We start from the raw sequence: 24,143 nt of genomic DNA on the forward strand, positions 1-24,143 counted from the left end.
GCTTTAGAATGGTGACACATAATTGCAGGGTAATAGTTGAAGTCTTGTAGCAATACTGATTGTTCCGTTGGGGAAAAATGAAGCTATTTCAAGGTTCTGCACTGAATTTTAAAATATCACAATAACTAATAATGCCTCTACTAATTATACAATTAATGTCCTCATGACATGCAAAGCCTAGAGCTCTGCCCAGTTTTAATATACATACAGGTAATAGGGAAACAGGACGCCTGAGCTTTTTGTAGTCTCCACTTGTGTTGCACTGGGAAGTTTATTAAATGCACTGACAAGTTTAAAAGACCCAAACCGAGTTGAACTTGGAGTTTTTCTTTCTGCCCTTATTTGTGAAAAAAGAATGAAAGTTTGTGTTACAGTTTGTTTAGTCTTTGACAGATGGAAGCTCCATTCTGCTGTATTTGATCTGGTCACCAGCAGCCAATAGTAGATTGTATGCGGAAGGCCTTGTCCATATGAAACTTCCTCCTGTCAAATACTCAAGTAACATAAGGCTTAGAAGAAAGAAGAATGGGGATTAGTGAAAAGCCTGAAAGTGCTGTGTGTCACACAAAGCCATGCCATCATCAGTAAATGACACAAAGCCCACCACTAAGCTACTTCAGACTTCATGGACAGTGTTGAATGAAGAAGCAAAATTCTGCAAGAACACCAAGGTTTTTCTTTAAATTGTAGAGCGGCACAGGGAGAGAGCACAAGAAGATATTTAGTATTCTATTGTAGTGGTCTGTTCTGCTTGATAACGCCAGTCAGTGGGCAGATCAGGCTTCAGTGACACAATGCTGTGCACTTTTTGAGTCCATTGCAAGCTTGAATGCAGGCCTAATGGGATAAATAAGGTGTTTGAGGAGTAAACAGTAAAGCATGAGAGGCTCTTGGTATTGATGAAAGTGCCTTCCTTCATGTGATTGGGAGGCCTACACTCCATAAGCTTTTCTAGTACCATAAACAAACACTTCTAAGAATGTGGTGCATGTTTTTTTGATGTGGGCTGAGAGCTTTTGGAGTACATGTAAGAAGAGATTCTTTCATTCCTTAGTTTGGAACTATTTTCAGTTCTCCCTTTAGACTTCTTCAGCCATCAGGATGGGAAGTGAAAAGATTCCGTTTCATTCAGAAATTAAAAATACGGTATTTTTCAGACACAGTTAAAATTTTATGTGCATTTTAAAAACTCCAGACTAAAAGAGAAATGATTCTGCACAACTGTATTTTAAATGGAGATTCAAAGAATCGTTGATATTTTTTATTATCATTGGGTACAATTTCTGCTGTAATGTGCAAAAGAATTAAACATGGCAAGTTCATTTACATGTTCAAACATGTAATTGTTCATTTGCACTCCAGAGCGGCTATGGTAATTCTTCCGTGTTTTTTTTTTTTATTAGCCATATATTATAGGTGGTGCTGGTAGTGATGCCCATAGATAGTATTGCCTAATTCGATCCACTACAAGCCCCTATTTTAGTTGCTTGTAATTCTGGGAAACTTTGACTATTTGGAGTTAAACTGTTTTCAGCCATTTCTGAAAACAAGGTTGGGTAAAAGTGGGTAGTTTTGCCAATGTTTAAAAAAAAAAAGTTCCCATTTCTTTGAGAAGTTCTGATACCTCCATGCTTTGAAGCAGGGACTTGAAATTTGCCAGGTGGAGAGCCCTGATGTCAGGACGTTGCCTTTTGCTGTTCCCTTGAAAATTCACTTAGAATTAGCTAAGTTATAAGTCTTTGAAAATTACCATTTTCACATAATTAGTAGAGGTTTGGTAGAGGCTCACAGATAAAATCTTTGAATGTTCTGCCTGCACGGAGCATGCTCCAGTCTATCAGAGCTTACTGAGCATGCTCTAGTAACACTCGCTTCATTTGTACGGAACATGCTGCCTGCTCTCATGCAGCTTGAGCTGCAGATGGGACCAGGGCCGGCTCTAGGTTTTTTGACACCCCAAGCTCTGAGAGCGCAACTGCCCAAGCGCAAAAAAAAAAAAAAAGGGAGGGGGGGGTTTGCTGGAATGCCGCCCCTGGAATTGTGCCGCCCCAAGCACGTGCTTGCTTTGCTGGTGCCTAGAGCCGGTCCTGGATGGGACACAACAGCAGAAGTAGATGTCCCTTTAACTTAAGGGATGGAATGCAGGGTAGAAAGCCTGGGAAAAAAAACAAGGCTTCTAGTCTCAGTTCATCTGCCAACTGGTGTTAGTAATGCACTGCATGTTGTTACTGAGCCTTACCTCAGGAGGGGGGCAAGTATTATTCCCCAAGTTAAGTAATTGAGAATCTGCAAGTGGTCACTTTTGGCAGTGCTGGGAATAGAAATTTTATCACTAACATGGCAAACGAACGCCACTTTGATCCAGAAGTTTCTCTTAAAATATTTTTGATCCAGGGTTACCTTTAATGATTTATCCTGTTGCAGTTGGACATAGCAGAACATTTATTTTGAAGCCAAATTGCTTAGATTGCAATATAAAATAATAGTCATAAAATATTACAAAATTGTTCAGACCTCTTTCATCATTAAGGTAAACTGGGTTTCCGATACCCGAGTTAAGGATGTATTGTTTCTGTGATAGATGATTACATTCCAAGAACATTCAGTGAGTACTTCCCCTATACCATTCCCACCCTCCCAGCAAAACAAATGGGCATTCGTTAAAAAGAATGCTCTTCCCTGACTGGTTGTGAAGCCAATTATGCCCTAGAACGCTATAAGCAAAATGCTGATATAAAACCTCTGGGCTAAATCTATCCCTCTGTGTCACTGGGCCTAGTGTGATAAGGTTGGGGGATTTAAGGGAGGGGAGTCTTTTCAGGCTGCAGAGTCACTTCACTGTCACTGCTGCAGCTTTGAGGTTACAGTAGTTGCTGCTGCTCCTTTGCCCTTGCTCTGCATTGGATAGGTAAACTGGCTGGTGAATATGGATAGCGATAGATTGCTTGGTCCTGCTGTTCCCTGTCCACAAAAGATGCTGAAGGGGCAACAGCAAGTCATTTGTAAAGATATAGATGGCTTTGATCCCCTATGTTAAGCTTTTTCTTTTCTCTGTAGTGTATCTTTAAATGTGCAGTGTCACTCTGCTTGCTTTTTGGGGGGAGGGAAAAGGATGGCGTACTAAAATGCTGTCAGTCATTTCAAGGAGGAGGATCTTTCAGAGCAAGATATATGCATTGTATTCACTCTCATGGAGAAAATAGATTTGTTCTTTTGTTGTCATTTTCTTTGATCTAAAATAAGACATCTAGGTTGACAGTACATGTTTTGCTCTCGGTGTATGGAAAACCTGACACCTCCCTTCTCTATATCTGGGGCTTTTTGTGGCAATAGAATATGGACCCCTTTTTATTTTGTACTTTATTTCTGTACTTCCAAAACAAGGGTATTTTGGGCATGGGGGAATCAAGATATGACCATAGTTCTGACGATAGACGTGGAGTTCTGTACAAAGACACAGTACTCAGATCTCAAAAACTGAATGCAATGTTATGTTAGATAATGAACTACTAAAATTAACAGGCAAGCTTACTGGGTTTTCATTTGCAAAAATTATTATTATTGTTATTATTTTATTATTAAGATTATTATTACTATTATTAGCCAAACAGATACTAAAGATCATGTTCTATGTTTGTACAGCACCTAGCACAGTGGGGTACTGGCAAGAGCTCCTAGGCACTACAGTAATATACATAAATAATTATAATATAAAACTGTACCTAGGTTCTTGTGGGCAAATCCTTTCCTGATCTAGATGGGTCTTTTTATCACCCAGCCACTCTCTTTGACCTTAAGAGAAACGTAACTTTACTTCTTATATCACATCTGGGCATCTTAATGCCTGGTTTTAGTCTTACATTCACTTAGTCTTACTGTTAGAATGATAGACACCACTGATCATATTTTAAAGCTTTTTTTGTGTATTTCAGACATACGTGTCCTTTTTTAAATGTTTATTTAGCTCTGTTGTCAAGCGTTTAACAACATATTTTGATAGCCTTGGTACGTCAATGGAAAAAATCAAATTTGTATGGACTTATTTCCTTTTCTGTGTGTGTGAGAAAAATTTCTGAACAATTCTTTCCACCCCAAGGGTATTATAGATTGCTTGTACTGTCAATACTTTCCTCCAATCTTTTGTTGAATACAATAAACCTCCCTGTCCTTTTTATTAAGAGGGATGGTAGAATTTCACCCACCATTTAAAATGTAGATAATGCATTGTTTGGAGAAGTTAGTTTGAAAAAGTAGTTTAAATTGGAATGAATTATCACCTAGGTGCTTTGTGTGCATGTGTGTGGGTGTGTGCGTGCGCACCAGCAACTTGATACAGTGGGAAAGCTGCAAGACACCTTCTGAGATGGAGAAAAATATATACTGCAGTACAATTAGTTTTGCTTGCAGATGAGAGTAGGATTTTGTTATGGTGATTTATTGTGACTTCACCATACTCCATGAGAGATGGGTGATTGGCAGCAACTGCAGTTCCTGAAAGGTGGTGATAGAAGCAAAACATACAGATTAAATGTTGAGGTCTATTTTATTCACATTTTTTGTTCACAGATATAACTGCTTATGCTGAACCCATAGAATATTAAGACTACTTTGTTTTTTTTAATGAGCATGTTAAATTGTAATTTATTTGGAAGAGACAACAGTTGTTTACTTCATTAACACTGCTGAAACTGTGATTTAAGGACAGGACTTAAATCAAGAGCTGATTTTACTACTAGCATCTACTGTTTCATAGAATCATAGAATATCAGGGTTGGAAGGGACCCCTGAAGGTCATCTAGTCCAACCCCCTGCTTGAAGCAGGACCAATTCCCAGTTAAATCATCCCAGCCAGGGCTTTGTCAAGCCTGACCTTAAAAACCTCTAAGGAAGGAGATTCTACCACCTCCCTAGGTAACGCATTCCAGTGTTTCACCACCCTCTTAGTGAAAAAGTTTTTCCTAATATCCAATCTAAACCTCCCCCACTGCAACTTGAGACCATTACTCCTCGTTCTGTCATCTGCTACCATTGAGAACAGTCTAGAGCCATCCTCTTTGGAACCCCCTTTCAGGTAGTTGAAAGCAGCTATCAAATCCCCCCTCATTCTTCTCTTCTGCAGGCTAAACAATCCCAGCTCCCTCAGCCTCTCCTCATAAGTCATGTGTTCTAGACCCCTAATCATTTTTGTTGCCCTTCGCTGGACTCTCTCCAATTTATCCACATCCTTCTTGTAGTGTGGGGCCCAAAACTGGACACAGTACTCCAGATGAGGCCTCACCAATGTCGAATAGAGGGGAACGATCACGTCCCTCGATCTGCTCGCTATGCCCCTACTTATACATCCCAAAATGCCATTGGCCTTCTTGGCAACAAGGGCACACTGCTGACTCATATCCAGCTTCTCGTCCACTGTCACCCCTAGGTCCTTTTCCGCAGAACTGCTGCCTAGCCATTCGGTCCCTAGTCTGTAGCGGTGCATTGGATTCTTCCATCCTAAGTGCAGGACCCTGCACTTATCCTTATTGAACCTCATCAGATTTCTTTTGGCCCAATCCTCCAATTTGTCTAGGTCCTTCTGTATCCTATCCCTCCCCTCCAGCGTATCTACCACTCCTCCCAGTTTAGTATCATCCGCAAATTTGCTGAGAGCAATCCACACCATCCTCCAGATCATTTATGAAGATATTGAACAAAACCGGCCCCAGGACCGACCCTTGGGGCACTCCACTTGATACCGGCTGCCAACTAGACATGGAGCCATTGATCACTACCCGTTGAGCCTGACAATCTAGCCAGCTTTCTACAGCTTTCATTTGCTCTTTTTGTTGTAGAGGCACAAACCCTCTGTTGGTTGTTGATCCGTCTAACTAAAAGCTCTCCTCTCTACTTATACAAAAAGCCCCTTAGCATTTATTCTGCTTCCCACCACACTGGTTTCCGCTACATTCCATCTAACTTTTTGTGGTGCCCCCTCTCTGCATCATCATCTGTATCCAGAAGCTTCAGTTATTTATGGTCTTGTCCATACAGTATAGTTATAATAGCCTAATCTCTTGGGTAGGCCCTCTTATTCTAGTTAAATAATGGCTTTTTTGGTTTAGCTTAAACCTTCCTAAACGACATAAAATAAATGTGAAAAGACTCTCCTACTGGAATAGAAGTGTCTGCACAGGGAGGTTATATCGGCATAACTATCTCTTTGACTCATACCTTAGCTTTATACTGAAACAAGGTCTGTTTCTTCAGGGTTACTTTTCTGTGTCTTGATTTTCCTGTATATCAGCTTTACTTCCATTTGGTGGCTGCTGATAATGACTGGCTAATGGGTGTAAGCACCACCAAAAAAATCCCTTCCCCTTTATTCCTTTAAACAAGCAAAAACCCTTTGTGGCAGATCCTGTTCTTTTATAGAGCTGCACAATGGAGAGAACAATGGGGGATGATTTGGAGCAGGGACTGGAAGATTCTTCAGGACAGCACCAAATTATTTGTCTGGATTGAGAAAAAAGGTGGGGTTAGCTAACCTATGTTAGGGGAACCCTGGCCTAACCACTACCTCTTTCACAGTGTAGAAATGGGTTAACACCTTTTACCCCCATTTAGCTGGTTGAGGTGAACCCTAGAAGGGAGCAAGATTGATTGGTTAATTGGAGGTAAAAGGTGTTAATCTGTATCTACACTGGGGGCATGGCTACACTCGAAACTTCAAAGCAGTGCCACGGGAGCGCTCCCACAGCAGCACTTTGAAGTGCAAGTGTGGTCATGCGCCCCAGCGCTCCTGGTACTCCATCTCCATGAGGGGATTAGTTTAGAGCGCTGGGAGCACGGCTCCTAGCGCTGGGGCACTGTCTACACTGGCGCTTTACAGCGCTGTAACTTGCTGCACTGGGGGGGGGGTGTTTTTTCACACCCCTGAGCGAGAAAGTTGCAGCTTTGTAAAGTGCCAGTGTAGCCATAGCCTAAGGAAGAAAGGTTGTTAGAGACAAGGTTAGCTGACCTGTTTTCCTAATCTAGACAACTCAGAGTGCAGTTAACGGATCGAGGGACTGGAAGTGTCTCTCACATCTTCATTACATCAGTACCATAGGCCTTGTCTAGACTAGGATTTAAAACTCTGGTGGAGGAGCGGAGACTTTAACTCGACCCATTTACTATATTGGAAAGTACAATTGCTTTGTCTTTGATAGGGTTTTAAAAGGTGTTAATTAGATCAAGTTAGTTGATTGCATCTAATTTTCTAGTCTAGGCAAGATCATCCAGGAGGAGAGAGGTGAATGGGGCTGGAGGGTTTCCATCCCCTTAGATTGCTGCTACTCCATTGACATACAGAGCAGTGCTAAGAGTTGCAGATGCTCTTGGAGATGATTTTCCACCTTCAAACCCACCCCAGTCATCAAAGTCTGAATGCAGGCATAATACCTGTGCAGAGCTCCAACCCCCAAACACCCTCTTCTCCCCCAGGTGCAACACCAGGGGCCCAACAGGGAAAATCGGAGGCACAGGGCGGGAGTAAGGAACTGGACAGCCTGTGATTTCAAGAAGGCAGGAAAACCTGTGGCCAAGGAGGAAATGGGGATTTGAGGGGGTTGAAGAGAGGGATGGGAGGGTGAGGTGTCAAATTGATTGAACCTAGTGTACAGACTCTGGATTACTGCCAACAGAGGTGCTGTGGGCTTTGTTTTTTTCTTAAATAGCAAGTAACTCAGTCGTGGGGCTTAAAGATCAGATTTTTGGACATTACAAAGGAATTGTAATAAATGGATTAAGGAGGTTGTGGTGTGAAGCAAGTGACTAGGTTTTGTGCACACAAACGCTTCATTTTTGGTTCTACATTGGATGCATAAACATAATTCTGGTATGACATCATGCTGCTATTCTCCACTCAGGGCATCATGGTATGTTGTCCCATGCGGGATGGTTAGTAGTACTACTTTCATTAGATGCTAGAATGTTTATTAACTTCTGTCTCTGATAGCTGAGGCTAACATTTCTGCTAATGACTAAGGCCGAGTCTAAAACATGAAACTTTTGCAAAATTATCCATCATTGTGAGCATCAGCTCAACTCCACTAGCACTGGCAATATTGGGAACCCTAATTTAGAGGTGCCTTTGGTTGTTCCTATTGTTTTAAGCACTGTGTAATCTAAGGCCCTGTCTACACTTACAAGCTTACAGCAGCACAGCAGTACCGATACAGCTGTGCCACTGTAAGAGCAGTCATGTAGCCGCATTACGCCAACATAATAAAACCAGCTCAACGATGGCAGTAACTGTATTGGTGGGAGAGCATCCCCTGCTGACATAGTGCTGCGTGCATGAGCATTTATGCCAACATAGGTGCTAGTGTAGACATGGGCTTAAACTTGTTAGGGCAGGTCTGATAGATATGTTGCTTTAAATGCATATAACTGGTGTATACTTGAGATCCCAACATTGCAAAAACAGGTAAGGCTCAGTGGCAGTAATTACAGGATATTTTTCAGAATTTGCCTATTGCAGACAAGACTTAATACTAGAAGTGCTTGGGGTTGGGGGGAATGACAAGGAGATCCGGGATTAAGAGGAGAATAGATTGTAGCAAAAAGGATGCTTGGTGAGAGACTGTGAATAGTGAGGAAGGACTAAGGAGACTTGCAAGGAATGAAGAGGGAAGAGTAGGAGGGGAATGAGGACAAACACACAGAAAAAGAGAAACTGATTGGAGGAAACTGAGGAAGAAAAGAAAATCTAACAAAAGAGACCACAAGAAGAGCATTGGAACAAGAAAAAATTATCCTGGTGGAGATAGCATCCCTTGTCAATTGTAACAAGCACTGTCCTTGTTTCTTTGTCATTGGTGGAGCACTTTCCCATTTTAACCAGTTTTTGCATAGACCTAAAAATGTGAGGGGCCATGTGTAGTAAACTAATATAGCAATAGTCTTTGGAAATCTGGTGTCAAGAAAAATGAGTTTGATGTGATAGTATCTGTCAAATTCCAAGACCACTAGTACCCCACAATTTGTCATGACTGAGAGTCTCAGTGTAGTGCTGGCCCTGGACTAAACTGTTGTTGTAGCCTTGTTGATCCAAGGATATTAGAGAGACAAGGTTACAGATTGTTCTAATAAGCCATAAACATAGTGTACCTCATTCAGTGCACTAAATACCCCAGTAACAACTGTGTGGGTGAAACCAATCACTGAAGTCTTGAACTCGCACAGAAAAATGATAAAAGACAAAAACACCATGTCACGCATGGGTGAATGCTTTTCACAAAATGATTGCTCCATATCTGACCTTTCAGACCTTGTCCTCAAAGGCACAACACATGAACATAAGAACGGCCATACTGGGTCAGACCAAAGGTCCATCTAGCCCAGTATCCTGTCTTCCGATAGTGGCCAGTGCCAAGTGCCCCAGAGGGAATGAACAGAACAGGTAATCATCAAGTGATCCATTCCCAGCTTCTGGCAGACAGAGACTAGGGACACTATCCCTGCCCATCCTGGCTAATAGCCATTGATGGACCTATTCTCCATGAACTGATCTAGGTTTTTTTTGAACCCTGTAGTCTTGGGCCTTCACAACATCCTCTGGCAAAGAGTTCCACAGGTTGACTGTGCGTTGTGTGAAGAAGTACTTCCTTTTCTTTGTTTTAAACCTGCTGCCTATTAATTTCATTTTGTGACCCCTAGTTCTTGTGTTATGCGAAGGAGTAAATAGCACTTTCTTATTTACTTTCTCTACACTAGTCGTGATTTTATAGACCTCAATCATATCCCCCCATAGTTGTCTCTTTTCCAAGCTGAAAAGTCCCAGTCTTATTAATCTTTCCTCACATGGAAGCCATTCCATACCCCTAATAATTTTTGTTGCCCTTTTCTGAACACTTTGGAATTCCAATATATCTTTTTTGAGATGGGGCAACCACATCTGTACGCAGTTTTCAAGATGTGGGTGTACCATGAATTTATAAAGATATGATATTTTCTGTTTTATTATCTATCCCTTTCTTAATGATTCCAAACTTTCTGTTCGCTTTTTTGACTGCCGCTGTACATTGAGTGGATGTTTTCAGAGAACTATCCACAGTGACTCCAAGATCTCTTTCTTGAGTGGTAACAGCTAATTTAGACCCCATCATTTTATATTTATAGTTTGGATTATGTTTTTCAATGTGCATTACTTTGCATTTATCAACACTAAATTTAATCTACCATTTGTTGCCCAATCACCCAGTTTTGAGAGATCCTTTTGTAGCTCTTCGCAGTCTGCCTGGGACTTAACTATCTTGAGTAGTTTTGTATCATCTGCAAATTTTGCCACCTCACTGTTTACCCCTTTTTCCAGATCATTTATGAATATGTTGAATAGGACTGGTCCCAGTACAGATCTCTGCGGGACACCACTGTTTCCCTCTCTCCATTCTGAAGACAGACCATTTATACCTATCTTTTGTTTCCTATATTTTAACCAGTTACCAATCCATGAGAGGACCTTCCTTCTTATCCCATGATAAGATACTTTGCTTAAGAGCCTTTGGTGAGGGATCTTGTCAAAGGCTTTCTGAAAATCTAGGTACACTATATCCACGGATCCCCTTGGTCCATATGCTTGTTGACCCCCTCAAAGAATTTTAGTAGATTGATGAGGCATGATTTCCCTTTACAAAAACCATAGACTCTTCCCCAACAAATTATGTTCATCTAGATGTCTGACAATATTGTTCTTTACTATAGTTTCAACCAGTTAGCCCAGTACTGAAGTCAGGCTTACTGGCCTGTAATTGCTGGTTGCACCCCTGGAGCCCTTTTTAAAAATTGACATAACATTAGCTATCTTCCAGTCATTTGGTACAGAAGCTGATTTAAATGGTAGGTTACAGACTACAGTTAGTAGTTCTGCAATTTGACATTTGAGTTCACATTCAAAAGAGCTTGAATTCATAACTTTGCTAGACAGAAAATCATGGTCTTAATAAAGACCCTTGATTTATGGTTTCTTATGATAATCTATAACCCACCAACCACCCTTTTTTGTCCTATGACTGCAGAGGTGTTAATGGGCTACTTCACCTTGAATGGGCTCTTCAAATATATGTTAACTACTTATGCTAAACAATCTGTTCCACCTTGTGTTTAACTGTGACACTCTAAGGCCTGTCTACACTGCCACTTTACAGCGCTGCAACTTTCTTGCTCAGGGGGGTTAAAAAACCACACCCCTGAGTGCTGCAAGTTTCAGCGCTGTAAAGTGGCAGTGTAGACAGTGCACCAGTCCTGGTAACTATTCCCCTCTTGGAGGTGTTTTTTTTTTATAGCACTGGGAGAGCAGCAACTACAAAACCACATTAAAGTGCTGCCGCGGCAGCGCTTTAATGTTGCTCGGGAAGGCATGCCCTATGTACCTTTCCCAAACCTGAGGAAGAGCTCTGTATAGTTTGAAAACTTGTCTCTCTCACCAATAGAAGTTGGTCCAATAACAGATATTACCACACCTACCTTGTCTCTCTAATGGACTAGACTGGCATACACATTGTAGGTAGGTTTTCAGGTGTACAGCAGCAGTAGCAGGTGGGACCAAAGGAAGGAGTACAACCACCTAGCCATCCTGCAGCCTCCCTTACTCAGTCCATTACAGGACAGTCCTGGGGGTGGTTTATGATCAGGACCCCTGTTTCCCCAGGACGTGGCAGCAACAGCTGAGGTGACATCTTCACCGAATGAGACTGTGGGGAATCTTTGGTCATCAATAGAAACTCAGTGAGATAGAGGAGATTATTTTTGGGTAAGAGGTTAAGGAAATAGCAGGATTGGCAAAGAGTCAAGGGAATGGATCAGTGAGGATCAGCTTTACCTAAAACTTGGCCGGGGGAGAGGGATAAAAGGGGTGGAAAATAAAAAGTAAATGCAAGAGTTAAATAAATAAAGCTTAAGTGTCAAATAAATAAACAGAGCTAATAAGGCATGTGCCTATTCTCAGTATTTTGTTTGTTTTACCCCTTTCACCTACTTGTCATCTTTGTCTATTTTGCCCCAGTTCAGCTACCGGGCCAACTTAGAGGACTTTGTCAGTAGGAATAATAAGAAGAATACAGGTAAAGCTTTCTGGGGAATCTTGTCTACTTGGTATATTAGGCCAGACTCGTGCTTGTTTGTGTAGTGTAGAAGATATTACCTCACCCATCTTCCGTTTATGCTTGTTTATCTTCTTATCACACGCATACATTAAAATTTATCAATTTTACCCAAAAATGTAAAATGATTAAAATATATTTACCTCTATAGGTAAAGTGATTTTATTAGACAACTATTTTTATTCAGAAGTGATAATCCATTCTTTTCTGGCACTGAGTGCATACATAAATAAATATTTTTCTATCAGACCTTGCCAGACGCTCCTGTATCCCCTAATTTCCATAAAGGATTTTATTGTGTTTTTTTTTGTCTAGATCAGTGGTTCCCAAACTAGGGGCACCGCTTGTTCAGGAAAAGCCCCTGGCAGGCGAGGCCGGTTTGTTTACCTGCCGCGTTCGCAGATTCGGCCAATCGCAGCTCCCACTGGCCGCAGTTCGCTGCTCCAGGCCAATGTGGGCTGCAGGAAGGGTGGCCAGCATATCCCTCGGCCCACGCTGCTTCCCGCAGCCCGCATTGGCCAAGAACGGCGAACCGCGACCAATGGGAGCTGTGATCGGCCGAACCTGCGGACGCAGCAGGTAAACAAACTGGCCCAGCCCGCCAGGGACTTTCCCTGAACAAGCGGCACCCCTAGTTTGGGAACCATTTTTTACCCATGCAAATCCCTAGTGAAGATGTTCTGTAAAAAGTGACTCGCCTCAGTGGGTCTTTCTTTGGTTTCAAGCCAGAGTTCCTGGCTTTCATCTACTGGGCAGCGCTGTCTCTCAAGGTACATCCACACTGATGATAAACCTGTGGCACTGAGTCTCAGGCCTGGTCTACACTGGGGCGGGGAATCAACCTATCGATTTTTCTTGGGGAATCGAGAATAGCGTAGCTGAAGTCAGCGTAACTTAGGTCGACTTACCTCGTGTCCTTATGGCGCAGGGTCGACTGCCGCCGTTCCCCCATTGACTCCGCTTCCGCCTCTTGCCGCGGTAGAGTACAGTAGTCGACGGCAGAGCGATCGGGGATCGATCACTACCTGCCGATCTGGCGGTTAATGTAGATGTACCCCCTGGGTCAATTGACTAGGGCTTGAGGGGCTCAGGCTGCAGATCTAAAAAATACAGTGTAGACATTTGGGCTTTGGCTCTGAGACCTACCCCCCTCATGGGGTTTCAGATCCCTGGTTCCAGGCTGAGCCCAAATGTCTACACTTCAGTTTTTAGACCCACAGCCCAAGCCCAGCAACCCAGAATCCATTGACCCGGGCCAGCCACACCTGGGTCTTTTATTGCAGTGTAGACATATCCTAAGTGGTTGACACAGAATCCAGACAAGCAGTACTATTTGTGTCTACATTATTTTTGTCTATTTTTTTTCTTTAAAATTTCACCATTCGCTGTTCCTCAGATGAAACCTGCAACACTATCCAAGTCAGGAGAAACCTTTTACTATCTGTAGTTCAGTATTTTATGGCTGAGATCTACTCTCGTCCTGTAACAATTTGTGATAGAGGGAAAAGAAGACCCAGAGAGTTTGAATTATTTGGTGACTGTTTTTGCTTAATATCAAAAGCAGTTCTTCATTATAAAAACAAATCCAGATTAAAACTAGTAATGCAGGATCAACTTAACCCTTTTCAATGTATTTGGACTAATAGTAACAGATGTCGTTGTTCAACTGTCTTGTTTAAAATCTAAATAAAATGAAAGGGAAGAGGAAGGGAATGAAAGAGCATTTCCTTACCAAGCGGTCACACAAGCTATTGTTTGGGGGAGTAGGGGGAGCCAGTTTTGTGTAGTTCTGAGCACACAGATGTTCCTCTTGGCATCAAAACAGTACTAGTCAGGATAGGGTTTTTTGCAGACATAGAATGTGAGGCTTCTTTGTTGGAGACAAAGTGTGGCCTGTGGTGGGAATTGCTGCAGTGATGGGAAAGTATCGTAATGTATTGTTGGATTACTGTGATTTTTTTTTTTTCAATAGAGACAGTACATTAAAGTAGCTTTGTGGGCAACAAATTGTTTGAGCCAAGCCTGGCTAATAACACGCTTTTTTTGGCAAGCTATCTTGCAAGGTATGGCTGGCATAGTTTGTATGGGGTTGTCCCAAGCGTGAGCATCAGCACTGCTGCAGTGAGTACCAGTTTTAACAACCTAATTTATTTAGGTGATTTATAAAGGAGTTTTTGACTATAAAGCTAGAACTATAACACTTTCTGCCGCTATTTAAAAAAACGTATATTAGAACTGATATTATACATTACTTCCTATATAATTTTTTACGATGTCTGTCTGTTTTGGTTTTTTAAAGGTGAATGGAAAAGCTTTAAGAAAATTTGGTAAACATCTGAAAATCACAAATGAAAAGTACTTTTCAAATCAGTTCTTCTGTTACTTACCAGCCCCAGTTTAATTTGAGGATCCTGTGTTACTTTGGGAGTGACTGATGATAATGCTAACCTAAAGCACCGAATACAGCAGCTCTTTATACTGTTTTTGGTGATGTTCAGCAAGAGGAACACAGACCTATCAACTCTGGTCTTGGTTAGGGTTTTTTTTTTTTTTTTTTTTGGTCTTTTCACTGAAGCTTCTTTTATTTACCATTTAATTGTTCATCTCTCCTTTTAGGCCTATTGTACACACTATTTTTCTACTGATTTAACTATATTGGTTGGGGATGTATCTTTATACCAGTTTAATTAAAGAGGTACTGCCCCCTAATCTGGATGTAGTTATATTGGTGTAGCTTATTCCCTTTGCTTTTCTGGGAAAAGGCTATACCTGTATAAGCACTTTTATATCAGCATAACTACTTCCACAGTAGGGGGGCATTATACCTCTTACCTTATTGGCATAGTTAAAGTGGTACAACTTTGTGTGCATAGACAAACCCTTATACTGGTATAATTGTATCCACTAGGGGGTTACGCCACGGTAACTAGGTCAGTTTCTATTGTAGGATCATAGTGTAATATAGACAGGACAAGTCATGCGCTAACAGTTCAGGGAAGAGAGATTGTTGGTGAGAGGAACAAATATAGAAAGATACCTGGGAGAAGATGGTTTGAAGGCGAGTGGTGGTGATTGATTGTGTACAGTAGCTTTACATTTCATAAATTTTTCCTTAAAGAAGACCACTTTAGGAACACCCCAGCTCCATCACAATTGCTTTTTTGATTGGTTGGTTTGCTAATTTAGGAGATTTTTCAAGAGTTGGAACTTGATCCTTGTTTCTCTACTGAGCAGTATTTCAGTATCTAAATCCAAAGAGTTTAGCTGAGGAGGTGCCCCGTTCCATTTGTGAAGTATGTCACTACACATAACCATTCTGAGCACTTACAGAATGTAGTACGTCTTCAGCTTGCTGTAAAAACATTGGGTTCAGTCCTGCTCTCATCTGTCCTCTTCCTTGTCACAATTCCACCCTCTTTGGTATGTCTGCACTACAAAGAGAAATCTGCAGCACCAAGTCTCAGAGACCAGGTCAATTGACTGGACTCACGGGGCTTGTGCTGTGGGGCAAGAAATAGACATTCAGGCTCAGGCTGCAGCCTGGTCTTTAAAGCCTTCCCCCTTTACAGGGTTTCAGAGCCTGCACTTCACCCCAAGCCTGAAGCCTACACCGTTTTTGTTTGTTTTTTTTTAGCCCCGCAGCCCATGCCGTGTAAACCCAAGTCAGTTGACCTGGGCTCTGGGACTCACTGCTGCAAGTCTTTTAGTGCAGCATAGACTTTCTCTACTCCTTTGCTCCTGTTTCCAGCTCTGAGACCTTTCTTTTAACAGACTGTCTCTTCAATCTGTTCCCTTTTTCATACTCATTTAAACTGCACCCTCTCCCTTAGTTTCAGCCATTCTATTTTTCACTGCCTACAATCATATTCTTGTTTCTCCTGTCATGAAAAGTCACCATCCTTTGATCCAAATTCCTTCTCTAAGTCCCATCCTATTTCCTTGCTCGCCTATGTTTCCAAAATCCTAAGGCATATGGTGTTCTTGCTGCCTAGCCTGCCTCTCTTTCACCTCTTTCCTTGCGACCCTCCTGGTCAAGTTTCAACTTGCAACTTTAGCTTCTCTCTGACAAATCTTTTCTTGAATGTTCAGCTGCCATTTCCCACTCATTTTCTTCAGAACTGAACTTCTCCTATTCCTCCTGAATTTCTTTCCTTTGCTGTATTCATTGATAGCTCCTATAATTTTCCCATATCCCAAGCCTGTAGCATCAGGGGAATCTTTGATGCTTCTTCCTATATACAAGCTATCACAGGCTCGAGTCTTTCTTTATAATGTTTCCAAAAGCTGCCCTTTCCTCTGTCTTCACATTTAAATCTTTTGTCTACATACAAGTAATTCGCCTGTTGTGCTGGATAACACATTTTTAGCTGCCTAGAATTACTGCTTTCAAGCCGTAATGTACAAAGCATTTAGCTCTTCCTACATTTGCTTGTTTTGTCTCATTTCACATGTTTGGGTAAACAATTTTTTTGAAATCCAAAATGTTTTTAATGGACTATATTTAGCAGAAAGTAAAAACATCATGTCTTCTTCAAGTGTTAGGTTTGCTCAGGGATTGATGATATTTGTCATTTCTGATAGAAATCAGACTTGCTGGTGGCCTTGCAGCACACTTTAGACTCATTGCTGCAATGGTCTTGAACTCTGATGGTGTGACTCTGCCAGACCATTTTCATTTTCTTTTCAGGGTGCCGACCCTTTGTAAGAATTTTCTGTTCCCTCTAGAAAGTACATTTATTAACCAGCAAAGTCATTTGAATGGGCTATCTGAGACCTAAGGAAGTGCAAAAAAATGTTCCTGACAAAATCTGAAAATGTCCTTTTGACAAAGAAACCATGACCTTTTTTCACCAAAAAGTCTATTTAGTACTAATATTTTATTGAGCATTCATAACGTGGGTAGCTAAGATTGTTCTTAGGATATTTTGATTAATTTTGAGTTAAAATGAAACCTACCATGTTTTTAAATACTGGGAAATACCCTCTGGTTTCTAAATATTTTTTATTTTAGAAACTTACCCAAGCAAATAACCACCCCTAAAAATATTATAGGCAGGGCTGGTAGTACTGTCTATTATTAAGATTGTATTAACATTGTATGCAATGTTGTTGAGACCTGAAGAAGGGCTCTGCGTAAGCTCGAAAGCTTGTCTTCCCTCACCAGTTGGTCCAATAAAAGATATTACGTCACCCACCTTGTCTCTCTCATTAAGGTTGCCTGATCTGTCCCATGATAAGATCCTGCCAAATGTTAACTGTGTGAACTGAGATTTTCCATTACGGATGGGGGCCTCAAACTGAATTTTTTGGGGGGGAAATTTCAACCAATGGCTGGTGAGCCATTTCCAACAACGAGGCTAGAGAAAAATACATTGTTTTGTCTATATTAAAAGAATTCTGACAACCTTCTCTTTAAACAGCTCTAGCGCCTACATGGTCTGGAGTGAAGACTTGAAATTTTGCAGGGATTGGCTTTTGTGGTCAGGGTTTTTGCCATCCCAAGGGGAATCTGCTCAAATTTGACCAAGTTATAAACCTCTGAAAAATCGCAGTGCAACAACTAAAATCTTTAAAGATTCCATCTTCACTGAACATCCTCAAGCCTCTCACAGCTCCATGTACTGATTGGACTGCGCATGCACCATTCACACAGAGTGACTGCACATGCATCATGTAGCCCGTGGCTGTAGGGGCTCAGAAAGACTTCTCCAGTAACGACCATTCCCACCTGCTCCAGACAAGACAAGGAGCTAGGAGTGGAGAAGAGAGAGAACCAGGATGGGGCAGAAGGAATCAGGCTTTGGGGAAATAGGCCGAATAGTCTGTGCTCTATAGAGCACACTCCCCTGCAGATCCTGGAATGGAGACCAAGATTCTTGAGTCTCACCAATCCTGAGTTGTCAGCAAAAATAAAACTGAAACCCACTGGCAGAGTGTGTCCTATCTCCGTCTAGTGTTGGTCCACATCAGCCTACTACTGCTATGAGTTACTCTGTTAGCTCAAGTGACAGAGGTCTGTGTCGTGATTCTAAAGGTGATGAGCCACATGAGTGTCAAAAAGACCTGTCAGTCAGTCACAGCAAGGGAATGCTGAAGTTCCCTCCACAGTGGCCATTGGCTCAACCAGTCCTCCCTTCAACAGTGCTTTTCTAAGGAAAATTCCAAAACTTCATTTCAAATGTTTAGACCAGCGGTTCCCAAACTTGTTCCACCGCTTGTGCAGGGAACGTCCCTGGTGGCCTGGGCCGGTTTGTTTACCTGCCGCGTCCGCAGGTTCAGCCGATCTCGGCTCCCAGTGGCCGCAGTTTGCTGCTCCAGGCCAATGGGGGCTGCGGGAAGGGCAGCCAGCACGTCCCTCGGCCCACGCTGCTTCTCACAGCCCCCATTAGCCTAATTCCCAGCCATACCCCAGCACTGCATTTGCTTTTGGGGAGATTTGGGGAGTCCCCTGAGCTCTGCTGCCTCTTCTGAGGCATTTGCAGCAGCTTATGCCTCTGCAGGCTCCAGGGACCAAGCTAGGCCAAGAAAGCCAGATGCTAAAGCAAAGGTCTGTGTCATGTGCTCCCCCCCCTTATTGAGTGTCTTGTTGGGGATTGTAGCCAGCTCTGTTCATGCAGGGTGCAGTTCCCCGCCTCAGCCCAGCCCAGTTGGGGTACTGAGGCAAGTTTAGTAGCTGCCCTCATTTGCCCTAAAGCTATCTCCATGACTTCCACCTAGACTTAGATTTAGACCCCTGATTGGTACTAGCCTCTTTCAGTTTGGGAACAAACAGACTACCTGAAGCTTTGGTCAAAATGAGATTTTTGGACTTTGTCTAGAGGGGATAATCTGTGGAGCTGTGCAAGAATCACAGGAACAGTTTGTCTCATTCCCAATCTCAAGCAACCTGTGGGAATGCCAGGACATCCATCGTCTATTTCAAATCAGAGTAATACAGCTCATTCCCTATCCTATTTCTAGTCATTGACAATTAGGAACAAATAGAGAAGGGTTCAATCTGAAACATCTGAACGAATTCCAAAACAAGGCTTATCTTCACATTCCCATGTTATCATCTCACTGACAATTCCATTTTGCATATGGATAGCAGATGTTCCCCTTCAACTTCAATCATTGTCATTTGATCTGACAAGTGCTCCCAGCGTCTCTTGCAGGGTCATGGTATTATTAATATTGGCTGTAAGGAAGAAGGAAATTCAATTTTATCTCTTCCTAGACAATTTTTCTGATCACAGCTCTGCACAGTAAGAAAGCAGAAACAAGTACACAGAGGATACTGTTTCTGGAGTATCTTGGATTCATGATAAACAAATGTAATTTGGTGCCAGGGAACCTCAATCATAGGCTGAGCCAAGGAGAAATGCTATCAAGTACAAGGTTTCATCTCAGAAGAATGTTAACAGAAGGTGAAGATGGGCATCAAGAAAACAAGTGGTGGTACAAAAACAAAAGCCTATTCTTACTGGAGTCTGTTGGGAATGCTGATCTCATATACAGAAATGCTTCAATGAAGCAGAGTTCATATGAGACCTGTCCAGTAATTCTTACTGTCCCTTCTGCATATCATACATATCCATTGGTAGTGGTCAAAGTCCCATTGTATATTCTCTGCTCCTTTAACTAAGGGCAAAGAATCAATTTTTTTAAAGGGATCCATCCACTAGTGAACCAGACCTGATGATTCTCATGTCAAATGCCAGCTTGGGAGGGTGCTCTTTCAGGTCCCACTTCAATCCAGAGAGTAGGTACCAGAAAGGGGGACAGCACAGCATCCACCAACTGAAACATAATGATTCATTAAGGCCTTAGAGCACTGTTTCTTTCATGGATAACGGATTTGTTCTGATTGTGACAGTCAATGTGTCTGGTGGGGTTTCATAAATAAAAGGAAGAACATTATCAGCCTAACCTAACCCCCATAGACAAAAACAACTCTTGTCCTGGTCAGAGCAAAGTTTCTTATCTCTGTGCACTGCCCATCAAGGGGAAGATGCATACCAGGGCTTAGATTAAGCAGAATGGAACCTGCCTCCAGAAGTATTCTCTTATTGCAAATCAATTTGGTGGGCTGGTGTTTGATCTCTTTGCATCCACAAACAGCAAAAAAAGTGCCCGGTGGCTTCTGACTGTGTCTAAACCCAAGAGGTTAGGTGGTGAATGACCTCTTGCAAAGCTGTGCAATGTCTTCGCTATATGCCTTTCCACTACTCCTCAGGGCCATGCAAAAGATAGGAAGGAGAGAGCAGCAATGATACTTTATCCCTTTCTGGTTGAAGAGATTATGCCTCTCAGCCTCAATCTGATTAATCCAGCACTGGATGTTCAAAAGTCTCTACTTCACAGAGGAGGTCTGTTGTTGCAAAAAAAAAAAAAAATCCTTCATCCATGACCAGACAGGTTCAAAATAGATACTTGGATGAAGTAATTACCACTCTCATGGACCCTAACAAGAAGTCAACCAATAAAACTTATTCTACTGACTAGTACAAAGCCCATGCTTAACAATGATGTTAAACAAGTGTAACATAGCCTAGAGTTCCTCCAGGAGGACCTTAATGTGGGTATATGAGAGTGTCTAAGCAAAAAGTTCAAATCTGTGTAGTATATTGCTATCAGTACGTTTTAAAAAAGGAAAATGTGTACATTAAATAGGGCAAAAACCTTCATTCTAGTCCCAGAAGGTAATAGAGCACAACCTTGAAACCTCTTTCTGCTGCTCATTGCACTATCCAGAATGAACCTGTGCATGAGAAATCATTGTTCTTCCAGTCCATTAAAATAGACTTCCCAATAGCTGTTCTCGCCAATCAGACAAGTTTTGAAGTTGAGATCTTTCTCCGATGAGACCCACTATTGTTCTTTGAATTCAAACAAGTAGTCCTTACAACTGTTATGTCATGTCATTCATTCTCAGGGTAAATTCAAGAAATATTCTTCCTTCTGTCAAGCATCAAAGTCTAGTCCTTGGGAGCACTGACTACCTCCGGCAGAATAGTCATGTTTCCTGTATTGACAGACAGCCACATAACCATCAGTACACAAATTCACCAAAATGTTACATACTGATCATCCATTCTTTAGCCAAACTAATTTTTGGCAGACATCTTCACAAGGAGATGTGAAGGGATATGTACTATACCTCGTTTTGGAGATCCATGTTTAAAAGATGACCCTGGTTCCTACCCTGGAGGCAGACTGCTGTGAAAACTCCAATGTAATGGATCTGTAGATCTAAGCGTGATGAATAGGAAGATGTATCTGTGTGTTTATTTGAAAATTTTCTTTCTTCAAGTAATACTGTCCACAGATCCAACTCATCCAGAGGTAAATGGATCATCTCGAATAGAGTTGGAACTGAACATCCAAAGATTTGGGTTTTGTTCATGAAAGAGAATTTCCTATACTCTGCAGTAGGAGGAATTGTAGTGCTTCTTCCTCAAAGTAAATTTAACACTGTCTAATTTAGTAAAGTAGAAGTGGAATTAGGGCTGTGGAAATTGCCGCATCTGGTGTGATCTTTAGGGGGTGTGGTACTCCCATGTGGCTACTGACTGACTGGTCTGGTTCTGCCCTCCAAGCCACAAGCAGGCTGAAGTACCCATTATAATGGATCTGTGGACATTAATACTAAAAGAGAGGAAATTGTCAGGTAAGCACAAATACATTTTCTGAGTCTAAGATATGAGCCTTAATTTAAGTCTGATTGTTAGCCAATATAACATAGTAACTTAGGAATTGCAATATATGATGGGACAAGTGGTCTCTCTAATAGAGTGGTCAGTCTCTGAGAATTACCAAAACCAGATGCTTCCAAAAAAAAAAAAAAAGGGTGGAAAACACTCTTCAGTGAACAATAACTTGCTGATAAGGGAAATTTTTTTCAAATTAAAGGTTATTTTATAACTTTTTAAAAATCCAATCTAGCATAACTGAATATTCACATTCTCTACACAAGTGTATAATCCTTTTGCAATTCTGCTAAGCATTTAGAAATGATAAATATGCTGACATTACTGCCTAAGTAGTAGCTAAATCCCATATATATAATCTTCATTTTTAAAATATTATTTCTAAATTAACTCACAATATTTTTGTCTTCCAAAAGAGTTTTTCTGCTGATTACGTTCCTTAAGAATAAAGTAGTTGAATCTCAACTGAAGATGTCGATTTCCTTTACCACAGTCCTTTTGAAATGATGTTTCCTCTCAAGTTAGGTGACAAATTCTACATTCCGGCCTGGGAAGGTGACTGGCATAAATTGTTGTATTGTGACATAACTATACCTGATACAAGTTCTTTGATGACAGCAGTTACCTTTTGCAGGTTTCATTTGTCAAATCTTATCAGATTGTGCCATGGAGAAAAGGTTATAGCATTCATCTTTGATATGATATGAAAAATATCATTGATTTATATAAATTTATATAATTTCCTTTAGTGTGAAAGAAGAGGGGCTCTTTCAAAAAGTTTCAATAAGAGCTTTTTACAACACAAACTGATTCTTTCATACAGTCAACAAAAATTTTTTTTTTTTTCTGGCAAATGTCACTGTGTCATAGTGTGGGACACTTTGGAAGAAGGGTTTACTCTAAGGTCAAAGCTAGTAGTACCTTTAAGAAGTTAGTAAAAATATGAATTTCTGTCTAGAATAGTTTTTAAAGAGCAAAATCTCTGCTTTAAGAGCCACATGTAGAATTAGGTTTTACTTGTAAATGATTTCAAACTTTGAATATTTTATTTTTACTTTAGCAGGAAAATATATCAATTTAATTAGTGATATTACCATAATTGTACAACATGATGGACAGTTATTTCATCAATTTGTTAGGATGACTTCTATCATAAAAGGGCTATAATGAGGCATTGTATTCTTTGGTTTTATCAGCAGACACTGAAAACAGACACATTTCAGCTGTCCACCAAAGCTGACCCACCTATTCTATGAGAAGGGAATCTACACTGTCACTTCTTAAAAAAAAAAAAAAAAAAAAACCAAACACCTCAGTTGTTAATGGTCTAACAGCCAGGAACATAAGCACACCTAAGAGTGACAAGGATATAGAAATCTGAGTCATCTGGAATGAAGACATCACTTGATCAGTATATTTAAGTTTTGGGCAGCTCCATAAGTATAAAGAAGGTAACCCTTTAAGCCCCAAACCTTGAAGTACTTATCAGAGTAGACATTATTAAAAGTAATGTCAGTAGACATTATTAAAATTCACACCTGTTTAGACTATGTAGTGACAATTTTACTGTATAATGTGTTTCTATAAGATCCATAGGATACATGGATTTTCACATGTCCCAGAATGTCCTTTTAAGCTTCAGGATCTAATTACAGCCCCAAATCTTTATCTGAGAATTTCAAGACAAATTTGTCTTTTAGAAGTTGTTAGATAAAATAGTTCTTGGGACCAAATCCTACCTCAGGTACATAAAACTCCTGTTGATTTCAATGGTGATTGTTTGTATACTTTCTGCATATATTGTAGTTAGAAAATACAGCACATAGTGTAATGAATATGGGCAGTAGGCTAAAGGTTACATAAGGTTTGATGCATTCTGCTAAGTATTTCAAAGAATGTAAGAAAGGCGAGTAGTTTTTGAGATTCTTAACATTATCCTGAAAAGCGTGTCCCTTTCCACTTCTGAAAGGAGAGTTTTTTATACCTGTATGGTGACATATGGAGCAAAAAATATCCTGGACACTTATTAAACAAATAGCATGAAACTAAACACTCAGCAACAAAATATAGAAAGATGTTGGCTTTTTAGCGCATGGAAAGATGAGAACAAAGAAATGGAGAGGAAAGCAAGTCTAGATAAAGTGGCCATGGGCGGACAAGTCACAAGGGAAAAAAAAAATACAATTTCTTACAGAATGGAGTAAATCTAACTTTCGCCACCAGCAACCTTGGAGCATTTTTGTGCCGTACTTAATGATTGCAGAGAACAGGGGTGCCTTGTAAATCCCATTTTGAGTATACATTCTTCTTCTGATTGACTGACTGCTGCAATAAT

The 24,143-nt window shown here is 41.0% G+C and overlaps 1 protein-coding gene and 1 long non-coding RNA gene across 2 annotated transcripts in view; one reads left to right on the forward strand and one right to left on the reverse strand.

Annotated features, from left to right (window-relative positions):
• LOC125632587 (uncharacterized) overlaps positions 1–13,064 on the reverse strand; it is a 38,285-nt gene extending 25,221 nt beyond the window's left edge. The window contains exon 1 of the long non-coding RNA XR_007355364.2: positions 13,028–13,064. This is a non-coding gene — a long non-coding RNA (uncharacterized LOC125632587). The remainder of the gene's footprint in view (positions 1–13,027) is intronic.
• Positions 1–24,143, forward strand: part of LOC125632585 (tumor protein D52) — a 205,062-nt gene that overhangs the window by 169,783 nt on the left and 11,136 nt on the right. The gene's annotated exons all lie outside the window — the stretch shown is intronic.

The sequence above is a fragment of the Caretta caretta genome, chromosome 2, assembly GCF_965140235.1.
Source record: "Caretta caretta isolate rCarCar2 chromosome 2, rCarCar1.hap1, whole genome shotgun sequence".
In the NCBI taxonomy this organism is placed as follows: Eukaryota; Metazoa; Chordata; order Testudines; family Cheloniidae; genus Caretta; species Caretta caretta.